Source organism: Cyrtonyx montezumae, unplaced genomic scaffold, assembly GCF_038088225.1.
Source record: "Cyrtonyx montezumae isolate F1298 unplaced genomic scaffold, pur_monq_1.0 scaffold_2, whole genome shotgun sequence".
Lineage (NCBI taxonomy): Eukaryota > Metazoa > Chordata > Aves > Galliformes > Odontophoridae > Cyrtonyx > Cyrtonyx montezumae.
In genome coordinates, this window is record NW_027071936.1 from 62,552,227 (window position 1) to 62,574,063 (window position 21,837).

Here is a 21,837-nt window from a genome sequence, read left to right on the forward strand (position 1 = left end):
GAAAACAGTATTTGATTCTTCTTCAAATATTGTCATTGCTTAGGCTGAAACCTACCTCAAAAACCCCACTGCTCCCATCCCCAAAGACAAAATTATTCCATATTTTATGAAAGAAATTACGTAGCCAGCTTTATTTTCTACATGTACTTTCAAAGTCATCACAGGAAATAATCACTACAGGAAATAGTGGAATACTGCAACTGCCATATTTCCAGAAAAAGCTGTGGGAAGAACCCCTTGAGTTATGGATTCAATTTACTCTGCTGTCTAGCACTGAGGATAGGAAAAACAACAACAGTCTCCCAGCAGTCAGCTCTACTGCTGTTGGGAACCATATCCAGGATGGCAATGAGCCGTGGTGTCAGCTTGGAGTAGAAGAATCTGGGCTGGAGGAAGAGAGGGTTTCTGGCTCCAACAGCATGATGCTGACACATGAGACTTTAATTTCAAAGGAGGAACTGGAACAAAAAAAAATTGTAAAATCTTGTTCCATAATGGTCTGTGATTCTGCCTGCAGTGCCTGGTGTCATAGTTGTGGTCCTGGTAGAAACGACAGCTGGTGCTCCTTGGTCAAGAGCAAGATAGGGAGGTGGTGAAGCTGCAGTAAGAACTGGGAATAACAGAGATCCTTGGTGTTGTTGGTGAGGACTTTTCCTCCCTTCCTTTCTCCCTGACTGAGAAGAAGCAGTAAAGCTTTTTTTTTTTTTTCCCAGTTATTTTTAATTTATTTTTAATACTGTTCTGTATTTATGAATTGCAAAAACTCTTTCCTTGTGCACAAAAACTTTCAGGCAGCAAGTCCCCGGGCTCCTCAAGGACCTCAGTGCTGGCTCTCTTTGTATCAGACATCCCAGAACTACTCGGTGAAACAACTCGCAGGCTGCGGGAGGTAATTTGCTCTGGGAGCTGGGAGGAGAGCAATCCTTACAGCATCCTCAGAGCAAAACAACACAAAGAGAAACTATTGCAGAGAGTAATTACTGCCCTGTAATCCTCCAGGCTTGCAATGCTACAGCACTGTGCCACGAGAGCCACAAGAATTCAGATGCTCTCCTATTCCCTTTGCTTTTCTCTGATGTGCAGGGGAAGGTTGTTTTCATTCGAAGATGATCACTTACCCTCTGTTTACTGTGAAGGATGGGGATAAGGGAGTTGGGTTCCCAAAGCTTTTCACAGTTGGTTTTGTTGTCTAATTATTGAGAGAAGAGCTCCTCCTGGCATCGGGGCTGCGTCCTGTGCAGCCAAGATGAGGAGCTCCTGCCCTTGCAGAAGGTGTCTGGAAACGATCTCCCTCGGTGGGATAACACTGCAGCCCTCAGGCCTTTTTCACTTGGTTAGTTTATTTATTTTTGGTGGATTCACATGAAGGAAGAAGTGCATCTTCTGTATTGTCTTTTGAAGGCAGATAATTGTGTTGCTGTTGCATTCATAATCGGCTTGTCATGCCCAAATGAATTTACTTATATCTGTCTTTCCCCTAAAAAAGCAGCCCTGCCGAGTTCTCCCAGTGGTTCCATCAGCCACAAAACACTGTTGTTAAGCAAGTGCTGCTTTATGCTGTCTAAATAGACGTGGCTCTTCTCTTGTTCCTGCTGTCAGGCATATTGTGAAATTACTATGAATCTTCAGAGAATTGAAATCTGCCATTCCAAGGAGAAAGAAGTTATTACTTGTAATTGTGATTATTGGATAGCAGCACTTTTGACTCTAGAGCTGATGACTTATCATCAGAACATATCCTTTCATTGTTTTAAAATACTCCCATTTATTTAAGAATTGTTTAAGTAGCAGACCACTTAAAACAACAGAAACACAATGAGCTTCACAGGCTGCTTCCTGAAGTTATGGATGACTAAATGTGAGCTTTGCCATCATGCAAGATCCCTCTCAGTGTGAGAAAGAATCCCACTGTGATGGGTTGAATCAGAGGGACACTGAAGTATCAGTTATCCTGCAGCAGGTCTGACAGAACTTCAGGAAAGATTTTCACTTGGAGTTGAAATCAGTGTGGAAAATTGTTTTCATCTTGTTCATTTCCAACTTTCTGAAATCATGATGATTTTCAAGGCCAGCTTGGATGGGGCCCTGGCAACCTGATCTTGTGCCTCATCTGGTGGTTGGCAACCCTGCCCATGGCAGGGGGTTGGAACTGGATGATCTTTGAGGTAACTTCCAACCCAAGTCATTCTACAATTATATGGTTTTCCAAAACCCTTTGTGCTACAGTACAAAGCTCTCTTCTGACAGAGGGTAGAATGCACAACAACGTACAGAGAAGATGCTGGAGAGCATTGCATGGTGCACCCTGTTGTGACCTTTCCCTCTTTCTTGTTTTACAGGGTTCCAGTGGGACAACTTTTGTTACTGAGCAAAAAGAGGCATCATATTGCTAACATACTGCTGGCAGACATCAGCTGCATTTAACTGATGACAAGATTAAAGTAGGCACTGAGCTCAAGTGGGTCATGGATAGAAGCTTATAAAAGTCAGATAGAAAACCAGAATGTTGAAAAAAATTTGGAAGATAAATTTTTAAGTGGACAGTTTCAAAGGTAAGAAACAATCTTTGATCTTCAAATGATTATAAATGAGATAATAGTGTCTGCTGGACTAATCACATGTCCAAACAGATTATTGAAGTATCAAAACCCTGAAGAAGAGAAACAGAAAGGGACATTATTCAGATGGTCAGCCCAAACAACAGCATGGATGTCTCTAATGGTTTCAGTAGACTTTGTTCCATAATTTACTGACATAAAGATAAACTTTTTGAATTTCTAGCTGGATTTCTGAAAAATGAGGGACATGATTTTCAGAGGAAAAAAGAAAGAAAAAGTGTGAACCTGCAATAAGAAACACTTCAGACTGTGCAAGTTTCTGAAAGCATCACAGCCTCAGAAACAGAGGAACCTCTTTTAGGTAGGAGGAAGGTAATGAAAATCATTCTAAAATGCTTTTTTTTTTTTTGACCTTTTACCAAGTGCTCTAGGCCTGCATTAAATGTTTGATAAGGCATGTGTCTTTGTGATGGCAACTGTGGGCATACAAGACTTGGAGTCCTTAGCTAGGCCCTGCCATGGCCAACCAAGCCTGGGGAGAATCTTCGGGCTGACACTTCATATGTAAATCTGTCATTGGCTCTGCAGTGGTGCTTAGCTACTTGGTTCCCAATGAATGAAGCTAAAACCTTAAAAACATCCCTGCATATGTGCACCTGAATTACTAAGCCGGAAGGGCTACATATATGAGCAGTAAATGTATATTTTTTCCAGAGATGTTTGTTGGCTCATCAAAACCAAATTGCTGAATTCATTTGCGCATTTGCTTATCTTAGTGAGCAGTACATGACTGGAGGATATATCTAGTCTGTGCGCCTCTTTGTGTCTTACCATCAATTACAGCATTAGTTACCCATGTTCCTATTTCTAAATAAATCTAGAGTTTTGTTTTTAATTATTCATTGAGACAGAGGCTTATTTTTTTACCAGAGTTTCCAAGTGTGCTCTTCGAGCTATTGGAGACAACACGTGACAGCCAGAGGAAAAAGAGGAGTGGACAATGGACTCGGAGATGTCAAGGCAGCCTTGTACAGCAAGGAGGTAAGATTCATCGTTTTCTTCTAATGTGCCATCTCAGGGTATCCTACTGGAGTTTTGTAAGACAATTGCTTTTTGTAAATGGGTTGTGACAAGCAATTACACACTGCTCCACACATCTTAAGAAAGGAAGAACAGAATAATTGAAAACAGGGCTGGGAGAGCTCTCAGGAGGTCACCCAGTCCATCTCCTCACGCAGCCGGGATCAGCTTCACACTAACCACTCCTGACATATGTTTGCCTCACATGTTTTCAAAAACCTCCACTGACAGAGGTCCCACTATCTCCCTAAGAAATGCTTTCAAGTCTTATCTCCGCCTAACATTAGAAATGTCTTTCCTACTGCCTTTCTTGTGTCTCTCTTGCTGCTGGTGTGACACCATCGCCTCTTGCCAGGGTCCCAGGGAACACGAGTTGGTTATTTCCTTTATTCTGCAGCTACAAGTCCATCTTGAATACTGCTATCAGGATTTCTCCCAGCTTTCTCCCTCCTAGACTAAACAAATCCCATTCTTTTAATCTTTCCTTAGAATATATGGGTTTAAACCTTCCCTCGTTTTTGTTGTTTTCCTCTGAACTCAAACTAACTGGTCTGTGTCTTTCCTGAAAGCACTGGGCTAAATTAGGCTGACCCAATTTCTGTGGCTATGTCTTCTCATCCTAATATTTGTTGTGCAAAGGGTACATTATCCACAGCAGCAAAGAGTTTCAGAGGCCTTTATTAAAAGGCTTTGTTAAATGTCCCATCTTGGATCTAAAGTCTGAATGAGCCTGTATGGACTAAAGGAGTTTCAGCATCTTTGCCAATCCCCTGTAGTACAAAGAGTGCTAGATTTTAAATATGGGAAAGAGGAGGTGAAAGGCAAATGTTAAACATGCGTATTGGCTAGAAATGCTTTCCACTCCTCTGTGTTGGCCTCCAACTGCCCATGTCCACTGAAATATCTTAGGCAGTACAAATTCAATATGTGAATTTCCAGTGCAAGGATCTGTCCATGACATCAGGTCAGGAGAGCCAGCTATGATGAAGCTTCATTTAAATGCGCTACAAAATGTGTGGTGTATTTCTTACTGGAGTTGGTCATAGGGATCTTCACTGCCTGAAGGAAATCTGACTTTTGTGGCTTATATTATGCTACCTTAGTCTTGAAACCTCCATTTATGTCAGTGTCAAAATACATCTTAGAGTTCTAGGTTATGGTGTATTTTAGTGAGCTTCTAAACCATGTATGGATTGGGATGGAAATGGGCTTCCCTTCCCACAACATATGAAGGGATAGACGACTTTTCGAGTTACATATCTCTCAAAATGATTCCAAAGCCCTTTGGATTAGACAGCCCAAACATTATCATCTGGATGGAGTGAAAATATATCAGCAGAGAATGATGTGACTTTAGGAATTTGGTCCTTTCTTAGGAAAAAAAAAAGACAATCTTGCCAAGGAGAAATATGGATAAAGGAGAAATTAACATTATAATTAATCTAGGAAATCAGTAAGTGTTTTATGTGTCTAAAAATACAGATTTCTCAACTAGTCAGATTCAGAATTCCCACTGAGATAACCAAGGGGAAAACCCAGAGTTTCCTTGAGAAACTGGGAGGGAGAGGAAGGAATGGCTCCAGTGTGATGTGACTCCCTTTGTGTTGAGGTTGTTGTTGGCTATCCTCTCCAGCAGCAACGTTATCAGGGAGATAGGGCTCCCTTCAAAACAAACAATTATAATTGACTTCAGTGAACATTCATATAATTTTTTTTCCCAGAGCTGGGAACTGGGCTGACGCTGCAGCTTGTGCTCGGTGTCTGGAAAATAAAATGAAGGCAAATAGTTTTGCTTTGAGTATGTGAGGTTAAACATGTTGCTACCTCTCTTGGTTTGGGATTTCTGCATCTGACAGATTGCACAGTCTTTTAAGAGAGCGGAGTTTTTTTTATGTTTTGTGTCAAATGGTGTACTAACACATGAAACAAGAGGAAGAAAAGGAAAGTGGTTTAATATTGGAATTATTCTGGTATTTTCTCAAGCAACAGAGGGGTAAATAGTTTTCCTTGGCTTTCTGGAAAATATCTGACCTTGATATTTCATGTTCAATTTATGTAAACAATTACAAAAGCATCTGAGCCAAATAGAAAAGGCTATTTCTTGAAAACCTGTGGGGAATGCACATGGGAATTTCCCATGTGCTGTGGCAATCTGAAAAGTACCTTGTAACCCCACAGTACCAATGATTAACTCCAGAGCTGTGCGTTTTTCCAAACTTGCAGTGAACTTGGTGATTTCGTGTTCAGTTGCACACAACTCTGGGAAGGGGTAGTTAAAAAAAAAAAAAAAAAGAATCATTTCCCACTTTAGTAACTTTTATTTAACAAACTATCTGCCACGTTTCCCCCTTGAAATCCTGGGATTTCTGCAAATTGCACAGTTGATGGATATCACAGTAAGGGAAGTATTTTGTTGCTAAGCTGTTTGCTAAGATACTCTCACAAGAACGAGGTGGAAGCAGTTTTGTTCTTCTCATATTACTCAAAGACAGAGGTACTTTGCTCAGGGCACTCACCCACACAGGGCTATGTGGAGGGAAGCAGAACATTGTCGATATTGTGTTTATATGAAGTTCATTACTGGTTTTAGCTGTGTGATTTGCTTCCATTACATGTGCTGAAGACAGAAGCAGCAGAATGCACTCTGCAAGGTGCTTTCCCAGAGCAAGTGAAGCTTCTTGGGCGGGGAGATTCTCATCACAGTTTATCTGTTCAGCTGTTGATGTGGTGGGCAGCACTGCTGAAAATGGTTTGTGGGTGCAAGCCGCCTAATGATGCTTTTAAAAGGTGCTGAGTCCCAAGCCCTCACTTTACTACACCAAAAATCTTTCCTATAGCAGTTAGGAATATTCCAGATTTTAGAACTTTTTCCTATGTTTATTACTTTTTTTTTTTTTTTTTAAGTAGCAGTATGGTCCATCAGTTGTTCCACTGATGTTGCTTAGTGTGGTGTTAATATCTTTATCATCAAAATTTCTGGAGCACAACTTTTTAATTAATTCAGCTTCAGAGACTTGAGCAGCACTATCATGGGTGTGAAGTCAGGACTCATCTTCACAAGGCTGTGGAGTGCCAGAAAGAAATTGAAGTACCTGATGAAACAGTACACCTCCATTTTAGAGTGTGTTTAATATCATTATACATAGAATCAAAGAGTCGTTTGAGTTGGAAGGAACATTTTAAAGTCATCTAGTTCAACTGCCCTGCAATGAACAAGGACACTACATCTAGATCAGGTTGCCCAGGGACCCATCCAACCTTGCCTTGAAAGTCTTCAGGAACAGGGCATCCACCATATCCCTGGACAACCCGTGGCAGTGCCTCACCACCATCACTATGAAAAACCTTCTCCTTATACCTAGCCTAAATCTACTCTCTCTGAGCTTGGAGCAATTTCCCATTGTCTCATCACCACAGACCCTGCTTAAGAGTCTGTCTCCTTCTTTCCCATAGCCCCCCTATTAAATACCAAAAGACTGCTACCGGGTCACCTCAGAGTCTTCTCTTCTCCAGGATGAGCAGCTCCAGCTTTTACAGCCTGTCCTTGTAGGGGAATTGTTCCCTCCCTTGGATCACATTCGTGGAACAAGTCTGTATCTCTCCTGTACTGAGGACTTCATATCTGGACACTGTACTCTAGGTGAGGCCTCACTGGCGCAGAGTAGAGGGGCAGGATCACCTCCCTTGACCTGCTGGGCATACATCTGATGCAGCCCAGGATACGGTTGGCTTTTCTGGGCTGTAAGGGCACATTGTTGGCTCATGTCAAGCTTCCCATCCACAGGTACCACCAGGTCCTTTTCAGCAGGGCTGCACTCACTCCTTTCATTTCCAGCTTGTACTGGTAGTGGATGTTACCTTGACCCAGGTGCAAGACCTCATGAGTTTCTCCTGGGCCTGCTGCTCAAGCCTGTCTAGGTCCCTCTGGATGACATCCTGTCCCTCTGTGTGCTGACTGCACCCCACCATAGAATCATTAGAGTTGGAAGGAACTTTTAAAGGTCATCTAGTCCAACTCCCTAGCAATGAACAGAGACATCTACGTGTATGTCATTAGTCACGTATACATAATCTAATCTTTTGATAGATTGATAGACAGATGTTTATTTGTTTATATAGTGGCTGCCTTGAATTTTTCTTAAGTTAACATTAGCATTCCATAGACACAGTCACACATAAGCTGACTATCAGCTCCATAGAACTGTGGTACAGTGGATGCCAGGGACGTCTGTCTGTAGTCAGAAAGGTTAAATATCTACTCAACCTGGACTAGGGATGTAGGCAAATTGAAGTAGAAGGTACTAAAGCAAACAAACAAAAAAGTAATTGAGCTTTAACTGCACAAAGAAGCAGAGCCTATTTTTCCTTTTGTGAAATCTTCCTCCTTTGTGGGGTTTCCTTCTTGAGAATCTCCAAAAATGGGCTTGGATATTTGAAGTCTCTTCCAATCCACTAAGTGAGGCACCAGATCAGGCTGCCTGGGGCCCCATCCAACCTGACCTTGAACACCTCCAGGAATGGGGCATCCACAGCTTCTCTGGGCAGCCTGTGTCAGGGCCTCACCACCCTCAGAGTGAGAAATTTCCACCTGACATGTAATCAAAATCCCCTCTCTATGCCTTTTTTGTATGTATAATTCACTGCTCAGCAACTGTGTGCATGCACCTAAATATATATATGTATGTGTATTAAGTTTTTCTGTATCTAATAAGCAGAGGATGTGGCTTTGTTTCTGCTCTGCTATGGTATTTACTTTTCTGTTAGGCTGTAGGGGCTCACATGTTCAGCTTGAGATTAAGCTTGTTCTCAAGCTAGATATTGGCTATCTTTTTTGTGGGGTTTGGTTTAGGGTTCATACTGTGCTAGAGTACATGTGGTTGGGACATCTTGCCTATGTAGACAGGAAGCAGATAATCATCTGGTCAGTATGGTACATCTCTCTCTATCTGCTTGATTAATACAGGATATGACTCTGCCACAGCTTTTACCTTCAGATCTTGGCTCTTCAGTTGACTCATGCTTTTAGCACAAGAGAGCTTAATTTTCCTTTCAGTTATGATTTATTTCACTTCTAAGCAAGCTTAGAAGCATCCAGTTACTGGCACCTGATTCATGAGCTTTTCCTTATCCAGTGTATTCCACTTCCCATTATTTTTAACTTGACTAGAGCCACACGTCCTCATTTTTAAGCTGACCATTTTCTGCTAGAAAGGAGCTAGAAAGTATAAACATTTGCAAAACCTCTAAGTTTTGGAAAGTAGGGTTTGAAAAAATCGTTTCTTATAGCTCTCACTGTACTATGAAACTATGGCTTATTATTTTCCTAATAGACAACACAGGGCAATGTAAGAATTTCATCTTGCTGCCAGCTGATTTGATAAAACAGTATTATATAGACCTTGTAGTAGGGAAGGCACATTTTACTGACTAGTCTCATCACTTCTACATTATTGAGGAATTTTCAGAGTGCTCAGATGTTAAAGAAACTAGCTGGAAATGAAAGGTCAGACTCCTTTCTCAGCTCTGGTCAGGCTAAGTCTTCATTTCTCACCACATTACCCAGTTAGGAGCTGTGCCCCTGACAGAGCAAGTGTTAGGCTTCAGGCCGACAGTGTCCTGGCCTGCATCAGAAACAGTGTGGCCAGCCCCCTTGTATGAGCCACTGTTGAGACTGCACCTTAAATATTCTACTTAGCTTATTAGGACTGTAGGACATTATTATATATTCGAAAGATCTTCCCCACAGAGAGAGTATTCAGTTATTGGAACAACCTGCCCATCCCAGGATGGGATCCCCATCCCTGGAGCTATTTAAGAGATGTATGGATGTGGCAGAAGGTACATGGTTTAGTGCTGGACTCAGTAGGTCAGGTTGATGGTTGGACTTGATGATCTTGAAGGCCTTTTCCAACCTTGATGATTATATGATTCCATGATTCTGTGTTCAATTGGAAACAGAATCTTCCAAGAAGGATTTCTTGATGAGGTTATTGAGGACTCTTTGAACTGAACTCTTTGAAATGGGGATGAGCTTGGCCCTTCTCCTGGTGGTAGTGGTACAGGTGAGCCCAGCTTTGCCGTGTACCACTGAAATGAAGGTGAGGTCTACACCTTACTGGGGAGTTCACAAGCTGCAGAGCAGACAGTTTGATGGAAGGATAGGTCCTACCTTGCTACACTCTAGAATTGGGCTTTATTTGGGGACTGGAAATGGAACAGGCTGCAGAGGGTACACTGCTCACTAGGGTAGGAAGATAGTGCTTAAAGTAGATGCTTTGCTGTTATCACTGAACTGTTCTGTTGGTTGGTTTTTTTTTGACACTGAGAAGAAACTGGATGTGTCACAGTGCAGTCTGCAAAAATATGCTGTATTACGCAGAGATTGTAACAGAATTAGGCAAAGGTGTTGCAAACTGTGATAAAGCACACATTAATCACACAATACAAGGAATTCAGCAGCTCTTGCTGAAGGACTCCTGAAATGTTCCACCCAGCTTATGGTTGCAATAAAAGCATACAGATAAGACACTGGTACGCCCTTTGACACTGGTATGCCCTACTAGGTGGGTGGAATATGGATTTGAAGAATGAGTGGTGTTCTGCCCATACATGAAGCATGGGCTTGCTAGGACTTATAAAGTGCAGTTTGTTTTCCTCCTTATGGTTTGCTTGTGACAATGAATGAGGCAGCTCCACCAAGAGCTGTTTCAGAGATTTCAGTTCTGACAACATTAGCTAGGGAGAAAACATGAAATGATGCTGATATTAGTCATATAGACATCTGTGATGATGCACAGCAACTATGTTTGAAATTACAAGGGATATTGAGTAATCAGTATGAATAAGAGAAAATGGTCACATAAGGTTGAGAAACAACCAGATACAAAGCCAGAACTTTGATGACTGTGCAGACAGATCTACATGTGCATTAAAATCCTCATATATCTAGTGAAAGATGTCTTTCCCATGGAACAAGTCTGGAAGGACCATGCAATGTCCATGATCTGTAGCTGTCAGAAGTGGCTCTGGCTTTTAAATATGCCAGCTGGTGATCAGATGCTGGGACTTGGTGTTTATTTTGCAGATAATACCTATGGACATGTTTCTTTAGCAAAGCTGCTGATTGTGACAAATATGTATAACAAGTGCAGTCTTCTATTGATTCTCACATTCTATTTTCTGCTTTTGGTGGAAACAGATGGAATTCAATTTTCTCACAATTACTATTAGCCAAGAATAACATCACTTAAATCAGTGCGGGGGAGGTGGAAAGTTGCAACTACAAAAGCACACAGACTGAAAAGCTGTATATTGAAATGTGACTTGCAAATAACCATAACTGATGTGTTAACCAGGCCCTGCTTCAGAAACGCAGTTCAACATTTTCTGAGTGCAAAGCAGTATGTCCTACTGACATTATACACGTGGCCTCTGAAAAAAGAATGATCCAGATCTATTTATTTTTTTTTTGTGGGTTATTCTGACAAGATTACTGATATTTAAGTGGAAAAGTCTTGGAACATTTTCCACATGGTGGGGCATGGTTGGATGTAGCTAATGTTGATGAATTGTATATAGAATTGTATCATAGAATCATTAAGGTTTGAAAGACCACTAAGATCATCTTGTCCAACCATCAACCCATGCCTGTGACCACTGTAGAGGATATCACTGAGTGTGACATACACACATTTCCTGAAAGCCTCCAGGGACAGCAACTCTACCATCTCATGGGCAACTTGTTCCAGCACCTGATCACTCTTTCAGAGAAGTTTTTCCTAACGTTCAACCTGAACCTCCCCTGGTGCACCTTAAGTCCATTACCTCTTGTCCTAACAAAATCTCCTACAAAATCTTTTCTTGCCTTGCAAAACATTAAAGGGAATTCTTGAGAAATTAAAATATCAGTCCATATTACAAAGGAAGTCAACAGCTAGGCACATCATAAATCAATAATTTCCAGATTTTAAGGTTGTTTTAAATCAGAATACTGCAAATTTGGAGAGGGTGTGTTGTGTGGCTAATATATGAGCACACTGAAAAATCCTGCAGCGTGTGAAGATTAAGGGTAAATCAAGTACTTAAAGTTAGCAAGTACTGTAATTAAAGGTTTTCTTGAAATATCAGTTACATGCTGATTTCTTTTTTGCTTCATGCTGAGTTCTCTCAGATGATGTGATCACAGGTATTTCAGTTCTGTGATTAATCGTGGCCTCTGGCTTTGTTTAGTAACTGTCCTTTTCATTGTTATAGTATCTTAATGATTCCTCCAAACTACTCAATTTCTGTTCACAATGGCCTAGTAAAAAGCCATTATTAGATCTATCGTAAAGATACTGAATAGAGTCAGATAGTTCTGTGTCAAAAAGGCACCAAGATAAGATGATGATGATCCTCTATTTCAGAGACTTCAGTATTTTATGGTGTTTTATATGTTTGTAGCAAAGATCCATGGGAATCGTACAGCTGGTATCTGAAATAAGGCATGTGAAAAAATAGGGTGACCTACCAGTGGTCATCTGTAAAGAGCTTGCCTCCAGATACATGTGAGACAGATGGCTAAATGCCCAATATACCCTTTCTTTTTCAGGGCAGCTCTGAGTAGCTGCCAGAAAAAGAGTCTGAGACTCCAGTTCCGTTCCTTCAAACTAGGACAGGAATTACGCTTCCAGTTTTTGAAAGTTTGCAGGAAATTCCTTACTCAGAGAACGGTGCGACCCTGGCATTGCTGCCCAGAGAACTGTGCCCCACCCCTAAAGATGCTCGAGGCCAGGTTGGATGGGGCCCTGGACAGCCTCAGCTGGCGAAAGGCAACCAGCCCACGGCTGGGGCTCAGTCTGGATGGACTTTAAATTTCCTTTCAACCCAGACCATCCTGTGATTCAGTGACTCTATGAAGTTGCACTTTTTGAACCTTAATGAGTTGACTGAAACTGTGTAAGATGAAGTACCTGTTTTAGCCAAGTTTGAGTACATATTCTTAAAAGCAGCAGAATGACTGTCCTATACCCAAAATCATGCCTCTGTCATATTTCAAAACCTAGAAGCTCTGGGGCTGGCTGTAATATTTTATTTTGTCTTTTTATATGTCCAGAGCTATATTTTGTTTCAGTCTTCTCCTAAGAAAGAGCAGAGCCGGTTTTGATGGCAGCTTTCCTCCCTAGATATCATTGTTAAAAATGTATAGGTGATTATGAAATGCTCATCAAACTGTCTCTGTCCAAATAGTCACATCTTGACCACAGCCTGAATGCAAAATAACTTAGAAATGGAAATAATTTAAAAATGGAAATCGAAGGCTGCAAGGAGACCTCATTGCAGCCTTTCAGTACTTTAGTGGGGATCATAAAAAGCGGGGGAATCAACTTTTTACACGTATAAATAGTGATAGGACAAGGGGAAATGGTTTTAGGCTCAAGGAGAAGGTTTATATTGGATGTCAGGGGGAAGTTCTTTACAGAGAGAATGGTAAAGTACTGGCGCAGGCTGCCCAGAGATGCTCCATCCCTGGAGGTCTTCATGACCAGGTTGGATGGAGCCCTGGGCAACCTTGTCTGGTGGCAGATCTGGAGGCTGGTGGTCCTGCCTGTGGAAGAGGTTGTAACTTGATTCTTGGTGTTCCTTCCCATCCAAGCTATTCCATGATTCTATGATATTTATACAGCAATTATTTCTGAAAGCACTTGATCAGAACAAATGATTTCTCTTTCAAGCCAAGGAAAGCATGAATGAGGTTGACTGCAGAAAATCCACTGGTATCTCTGGATTGAGCAATTTGGGTTTGGGAAAGCTGGGAGGTTCTGGGCAGGTGGAAGTTTGTGAAAGTCTGTATTTTAAGCTGAGATTGCATCTTTGCTCTCCCAACTGTTTTCTGTCATTTGACTGTTTTGCATGAAATTGCTTCGAGAGTTTTCATTTTCTAACATTTAAAATCCAACCATGTATCAGTATATGATATGTATTGAAATAACTTTCCAGTGCCCTTGTTTAATTCATGGCACTGAATATTCACAGAAGTCAAATGATGAAGCACTCATTGGTGTCAGGATATTTCCATCCTTCCTTGTTGTTTTCAACTTGTAGCTTCCAGCCCTAACATCCTCGTTAGAAGAAAGAAGTAAGGACAAAACATCTTGAACCGTCCTTATTGTGAAAGCATTTCTAAGCAAAGGTTTAAGATTTATGGATACGAGGCCTGCAAAACTGAGATGCTGAAATAATCACAGACCTTACATATGAGACAGAAGCATAACTCTTTTACTGCTCTTGGCATTGGTTAAATCTACAGAGGAAATTGAAGATTTTTATGATTCTATTAAAATTACTGTTGAATACATTCAAAGGGATGATAGTGAAACATAAAGGGCAGTGTCTCATACGTTAATGTTAACCTGGCAGTATCATTTATATTGAAATTTGACTTGACTTTCAAGCACCATTTGAAAGGTTATTGCATGTGAAACTGAATTAAGTAATACAGCTGAAGTTTGCCCTTTTATCGTTTAAAATAAGAACTACGCTTTTTCTTTCCTTAAGTCCCCACTCAAAAAAATAATTAAAAATAATAATAATTTTAAAAGTAAAAAAAATACCGTAGGACTGTTGTTTGCCCTACCTCCTGCCAGTGAAATCTGCAGCTTGTCAGAGGGGAAGAAGAGCAAAAATACAGGTGAAAAAGCCATACCCTTAGGCCAGGGCTCTGGTGCCAGAGCTGACTTCTGCCAGAGTGCACATTAATGAGGCTGTTTCACTCTTACTCCACAGTACCTGAAATTAGATATTCCTCTTCGTCTCTGGTTTCTAAGTCTAGTGTTTCCATCTCTGTCTCTATTAATTTTGGGCTGATGACATCTTTTCCCATTCCCAACCTTTACCTCTTTGGCTGCTGTAGTTATTTGAAGCATAATAACTTGTTTAGTTAAATTAGCGACGTACGTATGAGCTGGATTAAGCAACCCTGCTTCAGTCACCTCTTTAGCTTTTCCAGGAATGGTATTAAAAACTTTTTCCCAAGGCTTTGTAGTTTGTCTCAGCGAGCCTACGTAGCTTTGGTAAATAGCTTGGAAACTTTAGAATTTGCGTGAAAACATTCTTAAGTTAAGTGAGTGGGACCCCAGGAAAAAAAAAATCACCGTCATCCTCATCCTGAGATGACCCTGGAAAAGGCAACTTTCAATGTGGCAAGCTACTTCAACAGAACTGTCAGGCTTTTCTGAGAATCTCTCCACTGAGCTCCTGCCAACTCTACCACTTTGGGCATTAATCTACCAGATTTCCAGGCAGCTGGAAAGTGCAGACAAATGGTCACTGTGCATGCAGAGTGGAGTCAGCCTGTGCGTGTGCACAGCAGCCGGGTTTGCCAGCTGCTGCAGACCTGTGAATGCTGGCAAACCAGTGCCTACTGGTGCTAGCGAGGGAGGCAGGATGAGGCCAGCAAACAGAAACTGTGAGGCTGGGCAGAGAAGACGGTGCCTTCAACACAATGAAAAGACAGAGTGGGAGATAAAAATAGAAATTTATGGTCCCTGCAACCAGACTGATTAATGGAACAGGGAGGAGACGTCAGAAGTTGACTTTATGTAGAGTGATTTTTATTAAACTAGGAATGGATTTTCCTAGCTTGGGAGTTCAGCAGAAGTGAACGTTTGGAACTGGGAAGGACTTTCCCTGAGGTTTATTGGTTTTTCTTTGCAGTGTTTCTCAAATTATGGATTGTGTTTTGGGGGGAAATGAAGGGGCATGGAAGGCAGCTTGGGATAGGCCATAAGAATTAAGTAAAATACTTTTGCCCTCCTCAGTATAGAATCATAGAATAAGTTGGGTTGGGAGGGACTTTAAAAGCTGCCCAACTCTGATCCCCACCAGCTCAGGCTGCCAAGGGACCCATTCATGCCGGCCTTCAGGAATGAGGCACCCACAACTCTTGGGGCAGCCTGTGCCAGGGCCTCAACACCTTCTGAGTATAAATTTTTTTCTAACATCTAACCTAAATTTCCCTTCTTTTGACTTAAAGCCATTCCCCCTTGTCCTGTCACTATCACACTGTGCAAAAAGTTTCTTCCCTTCCTTCTTATAAACTCCCTTTGAGTACTGGAAGGCCGCACTGAGGTGTCCCAAATAAGTTCCCTTCAATGGATATACTCGTATTTGATACCAGGAGACATATTCATATTTTTTAAAAGAAATTATAGATGGATCAAATGAATTAAACTGTCTACTTAACTTCCCAACACAAATAACCATATTTCCATTGTATATTTTTATAACTGCAAGTGTATATTAATCCATCTATCTCTATTCATCTCTTTTTTCTTCAAGCTGAATAGTCCTGTCTCTTCTCCCACCAAATTCCTGCTTCCTGTGGTTACGAAAGTAAACAAGCTCAGAATACATGAATGGGAGCAAATAATGTAAACAGGAATTCTCATGCTAATAGTACTGGTGCTTGCTATACTTAGAAGTGGAAGTCAAGTCAGCTACTGGTGAAGCAAATCTCCTGTAACCAAGAGGGAAGTAGAAAAATAATCACCAGACGAGTCATTGAGTCTGCAGAGGAAATCCGAGGTGCAGTTTCACAATATGTTGAGTCCACAACAATATCGGTTCAAAAGTTCCCCCTCTGCCTGACCTTGGCCTTTTGGGAAGCCTTGGGAAGAGGAAAGAGTGTTTTAAAAACAGAAAGTCCAATAATCTGGTCTGCCGTTTTGCTCTGCAGAAATGTATACTGGTGCTATTGAAGAATTGATAGAGGGGAAACAAGGCTGGGCACAGACAGATCTGCACAGTAGAGCTACATGGGCTGAGTCTGCTGTGAAAGCCTTGCATACACAGGGTGAATAAAGAGAACTAGATTGTCCATTCTTTGATTTCATTTGTAATCCAACGTGATAGCTGGTAGTCTGAATTCCTGGTCAGCTTCATCTCTGGTTGGATGGACTAATTCCTTCCTGTGTCATCTCTGGTTGCTCTAACCAAAGTGACATTAAGCAAGGGCCATCTGCCAAGCTTAACATGAGTTGCTTTGGGACCTGTGAATGTCTGTAAGGACTGCCACCTTACTTCAGGAGAAGTAACAGCAGTAACTGTGTACTTCAATTTTTCCTTGTTAATAACAAACCTGAAGTTTTTTGTTGTCTTTGTTACTTCTTGGTGGTTTTTATTTTCCTAACTGAGTAAAGCCCACTGTTGACAGCCGCCTTCAGTGACACATAGAAGTAATTTGCAGGTGAGAATAATAACATTCAGCAACACTGACATCTTGTGGCCGAGGAGAAATGGCTCAGGTGCCAGGCCAGCCACCAAACATCATTGTGTGTTCCTAAAATGTGGTGCTTAAAGGCGTCTGTACCACGAATCCAGAAACCTAGAGGTTAAAAGGCAGGAAATGCAAAAAGGTGCTGTTTTATTAGTTGATTGAGCTGTCTGTGGGGATAATCTGGTTGCGTGCTAATCCTTCTGGCTAATCTGCTGCATGTGAATGATTCCCTCCAGAGGACGAGTACAGAGTTCAGGATGTTTGACGTGACAAGCTGGAGGAGCTGAGGCTCCCCACAGTTGATCTTCTTTTCTGCTTCCATTGGGAAACTGGGAGAGAAAATATCCCTGGAAAAGGCCCCAAGAGGAGCCTTTCTTATTACTTTTTCTTGCTCCCAGAAATAAGATCAGCAAAACCAGACATTGAGACTGTTCCTTGCAGCCAGTGGAGCATTTTGAGAAAAGATGTGGCAGGAAGAGTGTTGGTATGGAAAGATTTCTAGGACCATATCCTTGTTGACTGGAAATTTGCAGGCTCTTCTGCATGTTTAACCCACTGAAGCTTAAATATACCGTGCATAAAGTGGCCTTTACACCTTAAAGGTGTGTAGGATGAAAACAATCCAATGGGACTCACATAGATGGTGTGGAGGGCAAATTTCTTTGTTGGTCTAAAGATAGATGTCTGTGACTCGGCAACACGTGATGGTCAGTCTTGGACTTTTCAGTTGCTAGCAGCTTCTTGGATTGCTTTCTTGTTTACACATGCCTTTGTTGCTAACGAACATCTGTATCCACTTTATCATCCGAGCCCAGTAACAGTATGATTACTGCACATGAAATGAGATGTTGTGCAATTGCCTTTTGCAAATTTCTAGAGAACTTCCAGGCTTCCTTGAGGCTGCTAGAGGTGGTGCAGCAAGGAGCAATTGTACGCTCTTCTCACAGCTTGTCCTCCTTGAAGTCAATACAGCAGGCTGATTTGGAGCCCATATGATGTAAAATCCTTTATGAAACCTGTGAGAAGAGATGTAGAGGACCATACCTAGCAGATAGTAGGAATTTAGATCAGGAAAATACTGATTGCTTGCCTTTGATTTTAAAAATCCAAATAAATCCCTGAAATAGGCTTAATCTTAAAGTCATATGTGGGAGATGAAGACTTTAATTTCTAGAATGAATTATTTTCCTTCTTTTTTTTCTTCTGGCTCTTGCTTAGAAATGATTTTGGTAACAACCTGTTGAGAATGTGAAAACATACAATAATAAAAATGAATTCTGAAATGTTTAGTGTGCTTTGGCACTTTTTAAATCAGTGCATTAAGTCACTTGAAAGCAATGACATGCACAAACACTACTATTTAATATATTACATAAAGTTCTTATTTAAAATGGTTGTGATCATGGTTTGGAGAAAAATACCCTTTGAACTGCTCTGTTGACTTCACTTAACACAAAATATTATTCTTACTTTATAGGAGCAATGTGGAATGAAATTCATTATTTGATGTATTTTAAAAGTTGGTGTTGTGGAGCTTGCAGGAAGCATTCATTCATACTGTTTTTCTCTAAAGCACATCTCGTTTTATTGTCTAACTATATTAAAATCTATCACACTGAATCACAGATGTTTGTTTCAAAGAGCAAAAAATGCTCAATTCAGCAGAAACTAGCAGCAGTATGCTGAGTTAGCACCTTTCAAAATGCCAACCAACTTGGTGTGAATTTTGTTTATTTAGTTTCGAAATGTATTATGCTGACTTCTGAAAGAGTAAATATCTCTAATCTGTTCCCCCTCGTTTCTTCAGCAGTACTTTCCTATGCTATTTTCCATATGCATTTTTTTTTCACTGATCATTGACAGAAATGACAGATATGCCGTTAGGTGGCATTTGGTGTCGTGTACAGTAGCACCTTTACTTTCTATTTTGACTTTTAGAAACAACATTTTTTCATCTAAACCATTGAAGGTGTTGCTTATTTAACGGTCCACACCTGAAGCAGAGCCTTTAAGATTCATTTTGTCTTTTTGTAAACTCAAATAGGGAACGGCACATGGAACTGCTTTTTAGCTTAGGACCCTAACTTTGACATTCTCATTTGAAAAAAAATGGCATCAAACAGAAATTATGAATGAAAGGAATGTTTCAGTCCTCTCATAAATCACATGCAATGAAGGTGAGTGGATGCACTTATCACAGAACTGTAAGCATGGAAAAACTGAGTTTTATTTTGAAAACTGTAGAATGTCTTAAACACTTAACTATATTCAATTAAAGCTTGGTGAAACAGCTTAAGGTACTGACATAAGATTTTTTTTTTGTTAAATTGCAGGCATTTCTAATATTGTTTTTCTCATCTCATCGTCAGGGAGGTGAAGCAGAAAGATCCCTTTGAGTTTCAGAAATATTCAGCTGTTAGCTCAACCATGTGCTTGTAAACAATCAACAGTATTTTCTGTTGCCCAACAGCCCTACATAATTCATTCCCTGTTGGAGCAGCGCTGGTGACAAGACCGGATTGCTGTTAGCTTTGACCCCTGTTCATGTATTCGGCCTGCTACCATTTCTATCTCACACTCTATATTTTTTATAACATATGGTCTTTCATCTGTAGGGCTAGAAAGCCAGATGTCCACAGCTCTTTTGGTCAATGCAATCAGTTATGCTGCCAATCATAAGCCCTTTAAACACTGCTACAGAAAATAACAGAGAGTTTGTTTTCATATTCCTAGTCTAAACCTATTTACCAGACTCTTAATGATGCTCTAAAACAATATCTGTACATTGCCTAGTCATACACAAACTGCTGTATTTTATTTGTTAAGTAATGGACAAGCAATGAAGCAGCTGTTAAAACATTGCATTGTTGTTTTTTTTTTTCTCTGCAGTAGAATGATAGAATTTGCCAGGTCATTTATTCAATTTCATACTGATTTAAATTTGATAAAATCAATCATCTCATAAATTTGGTAGCTGAAAAGACAGTATTTACAGTCTAATGCTGTACTTCAGTCATTTTTGAATTAAAAATGAAAAGATCCTTTCATGACTGTAAGTTAGTAAAGCAAAACCTGTTAAAGTTTGCATACCAGAGTATTAAAATTATAATTCTGAAATGACCAATTTATAAAATAAGGAATTTTACAGAATAATTATTCAAAATATTGATCTGAATGTTCGGGTGTCCTGTTCTCAAAACTGAGTAATCAACAGCTTGAAAAGAAGGAAAAAATACATATAATGTTTAGAGCTGTTAATTTTTTAAATAAAACAGCTTTTTTCTAAATTATGCAGGCAACTCACACATTTAGAAATTAAAACTCGGGAAGTTTCATCCTCTATCTACAGTCTAAGCCAAAACCATCGTCGATTGTTTTTACAATGATGTATAAAGACAGCCAGTATCTAGTCTTATTCATTTCACTTTGATAAAAACCATCCTTGGTGGCCTTTCATTAAGCAGAGTTTCCTTTTTATATAGGGATTTTTCTCCAGTTTGAAAATTAGACTGCAAATATTAAAACGTATAAAGGTAAAGACACGAAGGTCAGGTCCTACTGACAAAAAGAGGTCAGAGCATCAGGAAAGTACATACAAGTCTAACATTTAAGCATGAGACTGTAGTCTTAGGTTCCTAGCCTCTTTGCCTCTGGGCAGCAGAAGTCGAGTTCAGATATTTCAGTTTCCTTTACAGTGGGAATCTGTGGGGATTTGGGTGCTCCAGGATGACCCCAGCAAAAGCTGACAAGTTAAGCTGAGAACTCCGAACAAATGCTGAGAGAAAGGTCACATCTTGAATCTTCCTCCAGATGCCTTGCTTAGGGCTGCAATGGTGTCGACTTCATCCACTCTCCACTGTCCATAAACAGGTTTTCAGAGATTTTTGAATATTTCAGTCCTTTTGTGGTTGATACCAGCCCTGTGTGTATTGATTTTACAAGATGCCCGTCTCATGAATAGTCTTGGTCCTTCAGAAGTTAAACTGTCATTCAAAGATCAGAGCATAATGCTTAGCTTCGAAACACATTCATTCAGAGTTTGAAAATTAGTTTTTCTGTTATTATATAATAGCTTGAGTTCAAGAGAATTTGCTTGGAAAGTGGAACACTGAAGTCCAATTCCTTCTTTATCCTCTGGGTTTTGAAGACCTACCTCTTACCTTCTCTAAGAGCAATTAACACTAGCTGGCCTGACTACTACAGCTTAGTATGCAAAGGTCCATACGAGTGACGATGTATGGCTATGCTGATGAAATTTTTCTAGTAATGTATTACATATCTGAAATTATTATATGATTTTCAAGATTCTACCATTGTTTTCTGATGCAATTAGAATTTGCTTAGGGTTCTGGACACCAGATTATTAAAATAATCTCACGAACCAGTAAAATATGCTCAAGATTTCTATTTTGAATGCAACCTCATGACATCAATGCAATGGCATCTTTCAGGGAGCAGATGGGTGTGAGTTTACATGTCACAGATCAGGACTAGGTGCTCTTTTTGCTTTTAATTTGTTACTTGTCTTCAGTGTGGACTCCATAAAGTCAGTGTTGCCTCCTGTATGCTTCATAAAGTCCATATCAGGGCTACACTCCAGAACAATGCCACACTTTATAAAGTGCAAATTGGCTGTGCAAACTTTATTAAGTACACGAATGTCTAATTGCTCCCTCAAAGATATACCAGGCTAATACTCAAAGGTATTGCTTTGCATAATATCCAGCAGCTTAAAATAATATTACTTTCTAACTCCAACATTTTAGTGTTTCATTAGCTAAATAAAACTAGGAAAATGTCTATGAGGTGAGAATACCTCTGTTGTTTGGCTCCCCTAGTGCCAATATTGAAACACATGGCTTGTTTTACCTCCACATGTGCAGAGTGCATCTATTGTGAAAGGTGGAACTGTATCTACATAGAATTTAATCTTCATAGATTTTT

The 21,837-nt window shown here is 40.3% G+C and overlaps 1 long non-coding RNA gene across 1 annotated transcript in view; it reads left to right on the top strand.

Annotated features, from left to right (window-relative positions):
* Nucleotides 1–2,346: 2,346 nt before the first annotated feature.
* Nucleotides 2,347–21,837, top strand: part of LOC136048520 (uncharacterized) — a 40,068-nt gene continuing 20,577 nt past the window's right edge. Inside the window, exons 1-3 of the long non-coding RNA XR_010622188.1 lie at nucleotides 2,347–2,552; nucleotides 2,782–2,930; nucleotides 3,489–3,599. This is a non-coding gene — a long non-coding RNA (uncharacterized LOC136048520). The remainder of the gene's footprint in view (nucleotides 2,553–2,781; nucleotides 2,931–3,488; nucleotides 3,600–21,837) is intronic.